The sequence below is a fragment of the Gracilinanus agilis genome, chromosome 2 (assembly GCF_016433145.1).
Source record: "Gracilinanus agilis isolate LMUSP501 chromosome 2, AgileGrace, whole genome shotgun sequence".
Lineage (NCBI taxonomy): Eukaryota > Metazoa > Chordata > Mammalia > Didelphimorphia > Didelphidae > Gracilinanus > Gracilinanus agilis.
This window is the reverse complement of record NC_058131.1, coordinates 232,475,133-232,489,316: the sequence shown is the minus strand read 5'-3', so window position 1 is coordinate 232,489,316 and position 14,184 is coordinate 232,475,133. Positions and strand designations below refer to the sequence as shown.

The window sequence follows — 14,184 nt, the reverse complement described above, 5'->3', positions numbered from 1 at the left end:
AGCTTCTCCTCTCTTATAGGATAGAAATGTGTTTCCTTCTTCCAGACGATTAGTTAAAGGGGTGGGGGAGTTGTCACCTCGTTGCTAGGGAGAAAAGATGAAAAGGTTGTTCCCAGTTGCTATGGTGACGAAGAAAGAGTGTTCCTTGGTCCCCGAAGTGACTTAGGAAGCCTGTATGGTTCCCCGTTGATATGGCAACGTAAGGTGGCCTGTTCCGTTGCTAGGGAGAGGAGAGTTATAGGCTGTCTCTCTCTCTCCCTGCGCCCGGTTGCCGTGGAGACAGCGGGTGGCCATGCCCCGCCCCCTCGGACTCTGACAGCGGCGTCCGCATCGCGCCTGCGCAGTGCTGTCTTCCCCCGCAGTCTCTGTGCGTTGGAGCCGGAGACAGCGGCGGCCTCTGCTTAGGACCCTCCACCCCGGAGCCCCCAGTCCTCCCGGCCGGCCCGGAGCAACTACAGTCGCCTCGCCCGCCCCCCCTCCCCCATCCGCCGCCCGTCCCCTTCCCCCGCCGCCGCCTCCGCCGGAGCCATCGCCTCGTGCACTGTGAGTCGGGGCCGAGGCGACGGGAGCCGCCGTGGGGCTGAGTCAGCGAGAGGCCCGGGCCCGGGCTGGGGGAGGGGATGGGACAGGGCGGGGGGCGGGCCCCCAAGCGTCCCCGACCCTTCGATGTCCCCCACCATCAGCAGGCCGCTGCCCCCAGGGGTCCGGCTTCCTCCCTCAGCAGGCCTCCCTGGCAGCCACTCCCCCTCCCCAGGCCGCCCCAAGCCCGGGGACACCTGGCCTCCCCCCACCTCTCGGGGGTTCCTCCTCCCCGCCCACCACGTGGGGCCCCCTCCGCACCTCTAGTCTTAAGGGAATCGTTTCTTTACCCCCTCTCCGCCCTTCCTTATCCCCCCACCCCCTACCTTTCCCGAACCTGACATCCTTTATCCTCTCGGTTTTTTTTCTTCTGGTGTGGGGCCAGGAAAGATGGAGAGGAAGGGCGGGAGGGAGGAAAGGCGGGAGGGGGGGGGGGATGGGGGGGCATTCCAGGAGCTGCAAATCAATCTGAGGCTATGTCAAGGACCCCCTACCCACTCACTCACTCCTTCTTGCCGGGACTGGTTTGGGGAAACAGGTCTGGACAATCCCAACTGGCTGTTGAGTCCTGTGATTTCAGAACAGCTTGGGGTGGGGGTGGGGAGGTAGCTCAGTGGAGGTGAGGGAAGGGATACCCATCATTTTCAGCTAATGTTTATAGGGCACTCATTAGAGACTGGGTGCTGTTATAGGTGGGGCAGCCTCTCTGCCCTGTTCAATCCAATATAAAGAGTTGGGGTGATGAAGGAAGAAGTCTACATTTGGCAGCTAAGATATGGTATAGTGAAGACCTTCTTTTCACCATGTGATGATTAAGATGAGTAAGTTATCTAGAGAAAATTTTCTTTAAAATACACTTATGGTTGAAAGGACTGTGCTTGAGACTACCATAACCTTTTTTTATTGCTATTTGCTTTTATGATTTAGACATGAACAAGGGGTCAGAGTAGAAAAATCTCCAAATTACCTTTCAACTCTGATATTCTAGGAGTCTGACTTAACCTGCATTATAGCAAAAACCATAAATAACTGTTACATAGGATTTTGCTATATTTGCAGAGGGAAAAGGATATGAAAAAAAAATATACTGATGGCATGATAGTATATCTGAAGTCTGAACTGCAGGTCCTGGGCCTGAAGCGCCAGTCTTCAGCAGTGACTCTGCATGAGGACTGTTCTTCTTGATAGGAGTTACAGTACATTTGGATGTATATTGTTCTAGTTCTGACATGAGACCTGATCATGTTACATATGCTCTCTCATTTTTGCCTGCCCCATCAGAGTAGGGTAGTTCTCAGATACTTTTATTTTTTTTAACAGAGCCAAAATCTGCATTGAGGTCAAATCTATGATAGTTATGTTCAGCCAGGAGCAGTTTTTAAGTTAATATGCTTCAACATAAGAGCTTTCTAACCACTCTTATATTTGCCAATTTCCTGTGATTCCTTTCTTTTTCCTTCTAAATTTCATTGCATGGCAATTAAGCAAATATAAACATAAGCTAGTTTCACTAGTTGGGTTCCACTGTATTAATGTTTGTCTTTGAGATTACAGTTTTATAGAACAAATGAGATGGAAAAACAAGATGAATTATCTACTCACTTGAATATGCTGATTGCAGACAGTAATAAATCATGGTATATTTAACTCTAACTTTTTCCCAGCCACAGCCTTTTAGCATCTTCCTTATCCCTGATGCACATCAAAATAGCTCAGGTGACTGCCACCCTTGCATAAACTCAGATATGAAGTTTCAGGGAGAACAGTATTGGATCCTGTGTCAAATGTCACATACTATATTTGGTGGGATGTATCTTTCTCTGGCATGATAGTGACTGTGAGATCTGAGAGTTCCATTCCTTTTGTGTTTCCCTCTCCAACTTCTGTGTCAGACAGCTTGATAAAATGCCTGACTGATCATGGCTAAAGAAAGCAGCTGGATTGAAGAGCTGTTCATCTTGCCTTGAGTAGATTTTGAGAATTGTCAGTGTTAATTGTGAATGGAAGAAAGAAATTCATTATGATTATGACAGGTCAGGAAGGTGTTCCAGCTTTCTGTGGGGTAGGAGTATGATGGTTTAGTACATCAGGTTGGACTTACATGGATTGTTGTTCAAATGTTTTTTCAGTCATGCTTGACTCTTCATGACTCCATTTGGAATTTTCTTGACAAGGATACTGGAATGCTTTACCATTTCCTTCTCTAATTAATCTTATAGATGAGGAAACTGAGGCAAAATTAAGTGACTTGCCCAGGGCCACAGCTATTAAGTGTCCGAAGCCAGATTTGAACTCGAGAATTTGAGTCTTCTTGACCTTAAGCCCACCTGGGACTCTATCCATTGCACTACCTAGCTGTCCTTAAATGGATTAGGCTTTTTAAAATATGTGTCAGTTTAAAAACTACAGTGGAAACCTTTACACCTGAATTCTTGGAGAGAATACTCACAGTAATTGAAATCATAAAAGTACTAAACTTGGAAGATTGGACTAACACATTACGGGCTATTAGTTATATTATTCTTTTTATATATCTAATTGTGCTTTGAGGAATAAATAAGAATAACTTTTATATAGCACCTACAATGGGCCAGGTACTGTGCTAATCACTTTTCAAATATCTTAGTTGATCCTCGCTACAACCCTGGGGGGTGAGTGCTATTATTATTATATCCCCATTTTACAGATTCAAGAACTGAGGCAGATAGAAGTGAAGCAACTTGCCCAAGGTTACACTGCTAGCAAATGTCTTAGGCTGGATTTGAACTCAGGTCCTCTTAACTTCAGACCCAGTGTTCTCTGCTGCAACCCTTAGCTGCCTCTACATGTAATAAACTGTTATGAGCTACCTGTGTATTTATTTGCTTTATAGCTTTATATTAAATATACTGAGAAGCAGCATTATAAAATGGATAAAGAACCAAACTTAGTCAGGAATGCCTGGTTCAAGTCCTGTTCTGATCATCTATGTTGTGTGATCCTGAGTAAATCCCTGGACTTTTCAAGTACCCTAGAGAGGTCTCTTGTCTATAACTTGTAAATTTTCAGGCAGGGTTCTGGTCTGCACTGGTCGAGGAAGTTTTCTTGGTCAAGAATTCCTTACACAGTGGAATTACTGGTTTAGTCTCTGCACCTGTTAAATAGCCTGTTTTTCACAACTGATGCACCATCCACATGGGATCCACTTGAAGCTGTTTTTCTAGTAGTGGATTTGCACTGGTTTTTTCACCCTCCCTCACCCAGTTCCCCTATAATAGCCACTCAGGGTTACGACGGTGTGACAATGGAGCAGAGAATATGGGGATTGAAACCATGCCTTTGGCCTCAATTAGCATGGTATTCAAACCAACTGACCTAACCAGCTGACAGAACATTTTGCATCTGCTTTACCTGACTTTGGCCAGACAAGTTCCGTCTTACTGAATGGAAACTAAATAAGATTATATTTAGAGTCAAAATGAACCCTGCCCGTATTTGTTAAGACTTCTTTGAATAGCGATTAAAGATTTTTACTAAAAAAAATTTACATGTACAATTATCCAGAACTCTTAAAGTATCTTTAAGCTTTTTAAATCATAGAATGTTAGAACTGGCAAGGATCTAGTGTAGATCCCTATGCCAACCTCCTCATTTTATGGATGAGAAAACTAAGGCCACAGAAGTAAATTGATTTGCCCAAAATTATATAGCTAGTATAAGGCTGGAGACAAATCTATTGATTCCCATATTGAATATTCTCAGTATTCTTTACATCATGCTACCTCATCCCTGCTATTCCAGAGTGCTTTGACAAAATAATTTGCCATTATGTAATTGGCCTTATAGAGCCAGGAACATTTTAGCATGAACCTCTCTCCTCAAATACTCATTCCTGCCACCAAAAAAAAGAGAATTCCTCCTCACTAATTCTGACTTTAGAAGATGATTTCCAGTTTTTATTTTTTGAGCTTGAATGAAACTTAACACGGCGGATGGAGAGTTGAGTGTTTGGGGTCTTTCTCAGACCTGTCTCTCTCTGGCAGCTACCCTCTAAAAGCAAAGGGATGTCTGGGTTGTGCTTTGCTGCTACTTGGCCCATTTTCCTTTCCCTTAGGATCCAGAAGGAACCTCCAAACCCTAGCCTATATTTATTTATGCAAATAGAAAAAAAGTGAAAAGCAGCCTTGTGAACATTACTGAATATTATTTATTCCTTATTGAAATGCTAGGAATAAAGCTCTAACTTTTCAGGTAGTTCCTCAGTCCCTCAATGGTGAGTTTGGTCAGGAATACTGGGAATATTTTATCTTATAAAGATCTGGCATATGAAATGTTGTTACAACTGCCAAAGTAGGAATATATGAAATGCCCCTTTGTCTCTAGATTTTCAGCTGACCTGGTTATCTGAAAGGCTGGTGTATGCAGCATTTGGCTGTTGGAGCACAGGCTTAGTGTGTTTCAGTATTTTGTAGGGATAGCTATTCCAGTTAGTCCCAGGATGATCTGACAAATGCCTGTAATTTCTAATGGAAAAGCAACCCAGGTCTTAAGCAATTTTACTTACTTTTGCTTCAGGAAGGTTCTATGTAGCCCATCCACTAGTTGTGGGTATAAGTTTAATAAGTAAACTTGGCCAAGGCAGTTTCAGCTCAGGCACTCCCAAAGTGAATAGGTAGTATCCTGGAAAAGAAAAGACTTAGGAGGATTATAACTGTCTTGTAAGTACCCAAAGGGCTTTCATGTAGAAAAGAGATTAGATTTGTCCTGTTTGGTTTCAGAGGGCAGAACCAGGAGCAATAGGTAGAGACAATGCAAAAAAGGTAAATTTAAGTTTGATATAATGAAAAACTCCCTGGGAATTAGATCTCCCCCATAGTAAAATGGGCTGCTTCAAAAGGCAGTGAGTTTCCCCTCCTTGAAGGTCTTTTAGGCTGAGGTTGGATAACCACTTGTAGAACAGGATGTAGTAGGGATTATTCTGGTGTTGGCTTAGTTGACCACTAAAGTCCCTTCCAACTCTTGAAACTATGATTCTATGAAATAACAAAGGAGTATCAAAGGGGAAAGCAAGGGAGGCAAGTCTAAATTTTGTAAAACAACCTTAATAGGGTGGAGAAGTTTTGTTTTTTTTAATCATTCCGGTTGACAGCTGCCTCATAAGAAGTTAGAAAAGAGATCCCAGTCACTAAGAAGCTTGTTGGTTTAGGAAGGTACCATGGTGTAATGGAAAGAACACTGAATTTGGACTCAGGACATAGGTTCACTTGGGAAAGACACAACCTCTCTGGGCTTCAGTTTCCTTATCTGTAAAATAAAAGATTGTATTGGGTCAATCAACAAGCATCCAAGAATTGTATCATCATGGAGATTTCATAAATTCTGATACTCTAACCTCATCAGGACCCTCATTTACCTCTGCCCCTCTCATTAGAGGGCTGGAGGACAGAGCAAAACCTCCTTCCAAAACCCCACTTAAAGAAGACTCAGAAGTGTATGCAATCATTTCCCACTGGATACACTGCTTGAATTAGACTTTACCATTATCATGCCCCCAACAGTTGTATCTCAGCACTTAGCACAGTACCTGGCACATAGGAGGGGCTTAATTGTATTACTGTACATTGCTAAGCAATAGCAATACAAATTTTTAAAAATCTCTACTCACAAGAGCTTGGAAACAGCATGTACATTTATAAGTAAAAAAGAATAAATGCAAAGTCAATAAAAGATAAAGAGGAAGGGCACTAGCAGTTATGGGGAATCAAAAAGACTATGTATAAAGGGTAGTGTTGCAGTGGATAAAGTGCCACATCTAAAATTGGAAGGTCCTGGGTTGAAAATCTGGCTCCACACACATCCTAGCTGTGTGACCCTGGGCAAGTCACTTAACCCCAGTTAGCATGGTCCGATAGGGATTTTTAAAAAAGGTTGTGCTGGAGCTCAGAAATGGGTCCCATAAGGCAAAGATAAGAAGGATATGCTTGCTAAATATGGGGGGTGGTCACTGCCTAGGCAGGAAAACCAAAAACAGAATCCTAGGTGTGAGGACAAGAGTAGGCTAATATGGCATGGACAGAACAGTGCAGGAAGTAGAGGACTAAATAATGAGACTTGAAAGAGACAGGCTTTGGACCAGGTTGTGAAGGACTTTAAAAACCAAACAAGAGTTTATATCATATTATCTCCCTACTCAAGAAGCATTTATTAAGGGCCCACAATATACCAGGCACTGGGGATACAAAGCTGAGACTGGAAAAGGCAGGTTGTAGACTGTGTGAAGGAGAGTATTTGTAATGAGACCGGAAAAGGTAGGTTGAAGCAAAGTCGTAAAGGGTTTTGAGCATTAGCAAAGTCTGTATTTGATCTTAAATGAGAATAGGAAGTTGGTAGTTTGTTGAGCAGGAAAGTGATATGATCAGACCTGTACTTCCAGCTTTAAATCCATTTCTCAGATGGAAAGGAGCAAAGAGACCAGCAAGGGGTACTGTCACATTAGACTACCTTCTTAGCTTTAAATCTGTTTGTGGAGTTACAACCCACTACAGGTGGGCAAACTTCCAGAAAATCTAAAAGTAGAGATAGGAAAACCATGAAGGGAATAGAATGGGAATACTTCCCTAAAGAAGTCTGGGTTGATGATCATTAGCCCAGGCCTACAGGTAAAGTTTTTGAGGAATAGAGCTTCTAGAAAAAGATCTTTAAAGATGACTATATACCTGGCAGCCCAGGGCATCTACTATTTCTTGGTTAAAGAGCTTTAGAGGCCATGTACTTTCCGCCATTCCCATTTCTTTCTAGTAATTTCATGTCCTTTTTAAATGTATTACAGTAAACATTATAATTTTCTATTTTTTCATTTACTACTGTTATCAGAGCAGCAGTTCTCAAAGTGTAATCTGTACACCTCAGACCATTCTTGAGGATCTAGGAGGTCAAAACTATTTTCATAGAAATACTAAGATGTTATTTGCCTGTTAAAAATTCCTCTCATTTCCAATTTCTTGTCTGGATGAGGCTGGATTTTCTTCAAGTACTTCACCCCAAAACAATATATTATAACAGATTGAATGCAAAAGTTGATAAGAAAATCCAACTGTCTTCAATTAAGCCAGATGTTAAAGAAATATGCAAAAATATGTAAAACAATAGTCTCATTTTTTAAATATAGTTTTTACAAAAATGTTATTTATGTTTTTAATGTGATGGGTTTATTATTGTATTTTAAAATGTAGTATATAAGTATTTTAATAATCTGTTTTAATTGCTAATACAGTAAATATCTATAAATATAAAAACCACATGAACAAAAGCTTTTTGGAATCGTTGGTAATTTTCAAGAGTGTAAAAGGGGTCCTGAAACCAAAAAGGTTGAAAAACTTTTATTAGAGTACCAAATATGCAGACTCTGAAAAATCTTTTGGCTTAATATTAAAAGGTAGAATTTATAGTATTGCTAATAACTTATATTGATATAGGTTTTTCATTTCTAAATATACTTCTCACTTGAGTTTTTAAATGAGCATTTTCATTGCTGAAGTAGGTAATGCAAATACAGATAAAGAAACTGAGACTCTGAGGAATTTTCATTTGCCCAAGATCACATGGCTAAAAAATAGCAAAGGACGGACCCAAATTAAGTTTTCGGACTATTTTTCCTTCTTTTGGTACATTTCTCTTTCTAAAAAACTAGCTGAAATGCCCTGTCCTCTGATGTAACAATTATACTTTGTCTTTGACCTGTGAATGAAACAAATCTATAGATAATAAAGTGATATGCCCAAGGTCACACAATTAGTTCATGACAGAGCTGGAATAAGTATTTCAGCTAACAGTCAGGTACTCTTTCTGCTAGTTCATATTTATCAAATGCAAGCCTCTAACATCATTCATGTTTCATTTGAACTTTTTAGAATAAATAACTAGTCAAGAACTATTCAGTTTTTGTTATGTGCTAGGCACTGTGGTAAATGTTGGAAACGCAAAGGCAAAAATGAAATAACTCTTGCCCTCATGGAACTTATTTTTAATGGAATAAACAACACATACACAGATAAGTTAATATAAAATATATACAAAATAAGTACAAGGAAATTTCAGAGATGAGAAACTAGTAGCTGTGATCACTGGGAAAGGCTTCATTTAGGAGGTTGAGACACTTGAGCCAAGCTTTGAAGGAAGCTAGGATTTTAAGTGGGGTAAGTGAGAACAGAGAACATTTCAGAAATTGGGGGACAGACAACTTGCTTAAATTTAGGCACAGACATGAAACTCAGTGTTTTGTGTAAAGAGCGGCAAGTAGGGCAGTTTTGTTGGAAACATAGTATGTGAAAGGGATTAGTGTCTGGATAGGTAGATCAGAGTCAGAAAGGCTTTAAAGGCCAGAGGAATTTGTATTTGATCCTAGAGTCAACAGGGAGCTATTGAAACTTCTTGAACTGGGGAGTGGCACAGAACTTTGCTTTAGTAATATCATTTTGGCAGCTGCATGGAGGATTAAAGTGTAAAAGTGTAGTCTAGATGATAGTACAGTTAGTAAATTCAGAACTAGCTGAATAAGTGGATCAGCAAATCATCACTAATAGAACCCTCTTAAATGGAATGCCCTAAGGACCTGTCCTTGGCCCAGGTATTTGGATAAAAATAACATTTGTTTTCAGTGATGTTTGGGAATGAATGAGTGAGTGAAATGAGTGAATGACAAAGCATATATTATGTTTCCTTTGTGCAAAACACCAAGGAATAACAAGATTGTGTCTTCTCTCAAGGAGCTAACATTCTAAAAAGGGGAGGTGATACATGTAAGAAATCCTCATCTGCAAATCAGGTAGAAACCATCAATAGCCCTTAGGGTGCAGCAGCAAAGCAGATGGTAATGCATCTTCTTTAATGCCGTTTCCTTTGATAGTACCATGGCCAGTTCGATATTGAACCACTGGAAAATGCCAAGGTCTTTGATGACAAGATCTTTCTTTTCCAGGTCTTCAGCAGCTTTTACTGCTGAGGAGGCAGGGACTACAGCTCTTTCCCCCAGTTGCCAGGTTTTATTTCCCCAAGGGTTGCCACCTGGATGGTAGCAGTGTGGCATTAAAGATGACCTGGTCTCAGAGACAGGAAGTCCTGGGACTCATCAAGGCTATGTGACCCTGTGCAAGACTCTTAACCTTTTACTGGCCCCTGGCAGCTAACTCAGAAATTAAGTTATAGATCAGTCAGTGATATTTATTGGTATACAGAGTTTCCTTACTGAGGGTTCCCTGAACCAATAAAGTCATAGGTCGGGGGAGCGAGAGAGAGAGGGAGAAAGAGATGGGGGGGAGGGAGAACATATTTTTGAGGGTTTTTTCTAGTAGTTATTATGGGTTGATCTTATTAATTTACATTCTCACCTAGTCCATCTTTTTAAGAAAAATTCCATTGATGTTTTGGTTTTAAAATTTTTCACCATAGAAATTGTTTTCCTGTACTATGCATGCTTTTGATAAGGGTTTTATTTTTTGTTTTTATATTTGTTCAGTAAAGGAGAGGCAGTGGGAAGACTAGATTATAAGTGAAATATAAAAATAAAATTTTTAAATCTTCCCCCCCATCCTCCTCAGAATCTGCTCCTTTCCCTCCCCATCTCAGAGATGGCAAGCAATTTTGTTTGGATTATACATGTATTACCAAGATACAGGTCTTTAAAGCAAGTTTTGTTATAAAAACCACTGTTGCTTGGTCTAAAACCAACTGAACAACAAATATGGTTCCAGACCTTCACAGTGATGCTTCAGTGTTCTAGCCTCTATAGGGCATCGTCACCAAAGGAACCTGAGGTATTTAATCCCTTCTGAGGAACTCTTTATTCACAGTCTCTATTCTGTCATGATGACTGGGGATTCTACCTTAAGCACTTTCTTCTACCCTACCTCTAAAGATGACCTCACAGGTTCTCTTTAGTGATGGAGTAAGAAAGGGTATACTGTGGTCTTTTGTGCTTTTGTGGCTTTAAAGTTTAACATAGACTGCAACTGGGTGGTTCAGTGGATGGAGAGCCAGGCCTGGAAATTTAGGTCCAGAGTTCAAATGTGGCCTCAGACACTTCCCTAGATGTATGACCCTGGGCAAGTCACTTAACCCCAATTTCCTAGCCCTTACCCCTCTTCTGCCTTGAAACTGATACTTGGTATTGATTCTAAGACAGAAGGTTAAGGATTTATGGAAAGAAAAAAACAAGTATAGCAGAGGAATACCATCAAATAAAATAGTTTCTGATTATGAGATGATTGACATGCATGTAAGATTTTTTTTTAAGGAAAAATGTCAGCTTTAAAGAGTATTTTCTGTACCTTCCATCTTTTGTGATTTAGAATTTTAGAGGTATTTTAGAAAAAACATAGTGAAGAACCTCTTCCTTTTGCTTTACATTTTAAGTTTTGGGTTTTGGGTTGTTTTTTTAAGATTTGCTATAACTAATATATTTTCCCAATACGTGTGGCCCACCTCTAATTTTTTGCCATGTGTATTATTAATCTACATAGAATTTCTGGTACTGCCTGCTAATACTGAGCCCTGCCACATCCTCTTTGACCATTGGCTGCATTTCTACACAAGGGCAAGAAGAGGTTAAAAAAAATTCTCGTTGGCCTTAACAATGGTATTGGCAAAGGGCTGGACTGGTACCTTTCTTCTGGCTTTGCCAGTATACCAGCTTTGCAACCACAGAGTCATTAAGGGACAAAGACCAACAAGATTCATCTTGCTAGTGTATAGCAGGGATCATCCTGTTTGCCCTTAAATGATTTCTCCCCACCCCCTTACATATTACCTTGATTGGCTAGCCTCCTGGACATATGTCTGACTGCCCACTTGGATAGTTAATTCAGAATATGGAGAAATATATTTTTCTGGCATCATTTTAGAGATCCAGGGCTTAGAGCATACAGAACATATGGGCTGTCATGTAGCTCTGCTTTTGCTGCTGTAAATGTTTTCTAAGCAGTATCTGTCTTGTCTTCTAAACTGCTCTGACTACCCAAACACTTTTTGTCTAGGCTGGTGTAGAGGCCTCCTCTGTTCCATGTGCTTATTAGTGAGTAGCTTTGTGGATTTGCCTGTGATGGCAGCTCACTGTAGAGTGATTACTGGGCAGGATTCGCCCAGCCCCAGGGGAGTTGTTGGCCTATTCCTGAGTGATCTAAAATATGTTTGCTGACTGGCAAGAAATAAAATCGTGGGTGCTTCAGAGTCAGTGAGACCAGTTAGGTTAATGAGTATATGTGAAAGGGCAAGGCTTGGAAGGCTGGGTGAAACCAAATAGCCCTTCCCATGTGTGGAGTTCTTCATTGACTCCTTATCTTTAGTGGTTTTATGTGTACTGCAAAGTCAGACTTTTCTTCAGGCACCTGACTTTTGGCAGCCAGCCTACTGAATCCCTGTTGATCTCCACAGGTTATCAGCAATTTGGATTTATTCTCTGGTTGCCTTGATTTTTTGATGGGAATAGGCCAGTGATGGAAGTTCCCAAGATAGAAGTTGATTTAAATTTGGTATTCCTTTGATATGCCTTTTATTTCCTGGCATTGTCCCTTGCCCTTAGATGTGCTATTCTGTGCTGGTCTCAAAAACAACAGAATACAGTTTTGGGAGTGGGCTGGGAAGTGGTGAGGCAAAGCTCTAAGTCTTTGTTCCCAATTCCAGAGATACCCAAGTTTGTGGGTTATTCATACAAATTTGTATATTGTGTTCATAATCCCCTCGTGCAGAGTACAGTGTCAATCAACAAACGTTCCTAACCTCTGCTGTGAACTTAGTTAGCATGGTGCTAGGCAATATGGAATACAGAAGGTACATGCACATTAGTCCTTCCCATAGTGATTTCAGTTAGAAAAATGAGATATAAAATTACTTATAAGCAAATTAGTATTATAAACATGTTTTACCTACTGATACAAAAATGATAAAATAGAATTGTACATTATAGATAGAAGGTAATATATGAGATGTCAATTCTACACTACAAATAAGTGCAAACATAGTTGAGAGAAAAGCTAGAATTATTAAAGTAGGCTTCTTGAAAGAAGTGGTAGAAGAAGCAGTAGAAGAATTAGCAACAGAATCAGAATGTGGTGGAAATTGCCTATGACCTCCTTATAGCCAAATCCAGTGGCCTTTTCATAGACCATTTCAACTTCTCTGTAGCATCTGATACTTCTGAGAACTCTTCATTCAGGAAATTTTTTCTCTTTATTTCCACTTTCCACTCTTGGAATTGATAGAAATTAGAACTATTTTTTACAAATTGGAAGATAGCATTATGAAACCTTAAGAGAACCCTGTTTTCTATCATTCAAGGCTCCAACCTGCTTTTCCAGACCTAAATATCACTACTTTCCTTAATGTACTCTGTTCTAGCAAAACTGAGTTACTAGGGGCAGCTACATGTAGCTCAGTGGATTGAGAGTCAGGCCTAGAGACAGGAGGTCCTAGGTTCAAATCCGGCCTCAGACACTTCCCAGCTGTGTGACCCTGGGCAAGTCACTTGACCCCCATTGCCTACCCTCACCAATCTTCCACCTATAAGTCAATACACACAGAAGTTAGGGGTTTAAAATTTAAAAAAAAACTGAGTTACTAACTGCCCCTCATTCTCATTTTGTCCTCTCCTCTTGTCTTTCCTTATGCTGTTCACCAATCCAGGAATGAATTCTCCACAAATTCTCCATCTCCCTACACTGATCCCTACCCTCTTAAGAACTTTTATGTCCTTCATAGTCCCACTCAGATACCACCTCTTCCATGCTTCTATGACACAAGTAAACTTTCTTCTACAAATTTCCCATCAGAGGAGTCCAGTAGAGATGTCTCAGTGGAGAGAACCAAATCTTTCTTGTTCTGCTTTGAATCATAGTAATTTGGCCATATCTCTCAGTCCTGCTAAAAGAGTATAAGCTTCTTGAGAGCAAGGTCTGTGTATTATGTCTTCTTCATTTCCATAACAAGTAATCATTTAATGACCATTTCTTATTTGAATTGAAGGGAAAAAAGGTCAAGGGAGCTATAGAGGTTGAAGATGCTAGAGATAAGAGATTAGTGTGGAATCAAGTTTCCCTGCCACAGGAGACAGGAAAGAATGACATTTAGGGAATAGCTGAAGAAGTTAATTTCACAAAGGAAGAATACCTCTTTCTCTTTTAAAACTAGTTGCAAGATTGAGGAAATGGATATAAAGACAGGGAAATTAAGATGAAAATTAGGGAATTCATTCCGTGTGACCTCAATCTATTTAGTAAAGAAGTAATCAGAAGTGAAGAAGGATGGGATGGGAATCTTGGGGGGAAATAATAGCCATTCTGGGGAGAATCTTAAAACTTATAAGAGATGAATAAAAAGATTGTTGAATACAGGTGAGGGCTAAGTTGATGTCCAACAGCATGAATTTGTAATGGGATCTAGTCTGCAAAGTTCTGCCTTTTCCTACTCAAAGAAAACAAATACAGTCAATTTTGCTATAATTCTTCTCTTTGAAAACTCAAATTTGTTCCAGCACAAGTTGGAGAACATTTTTAGCATAACTCAGATTTCCTATTTGCTGATGCTTAGTTTCTCCTGAAAAATAGTGAGAATGCAGAAGATTGTACCACTTCACAA

General features: G+C 40.3%; 1 protein-coding gene across 2 annotated transcripts in view; it reads left to right on the top strand.

Annotated features, from left to right (window-relative positions):
- Positions 1-494: 494 nt before the first annotated feature.
- MAPRE3 (microtubule associated protein RP/EB family member 3) overlaps positions 495-14,184 on the top strand; it is an 85,945-nt gene continuing 72,255 nt past the window's right edge. The window contains exon 1 of one of the 2 annotated variants that reach the window (XM_044663749.1): positions 495-543. The gene's annotated coding sequence lies outside the window, so the exon portion shown is untranslated. The remainder of the gene's footprint in view (positions 544-14,184) is intronic. The other variant, XM_044663748.1, reaches the window with a different exon arrangement.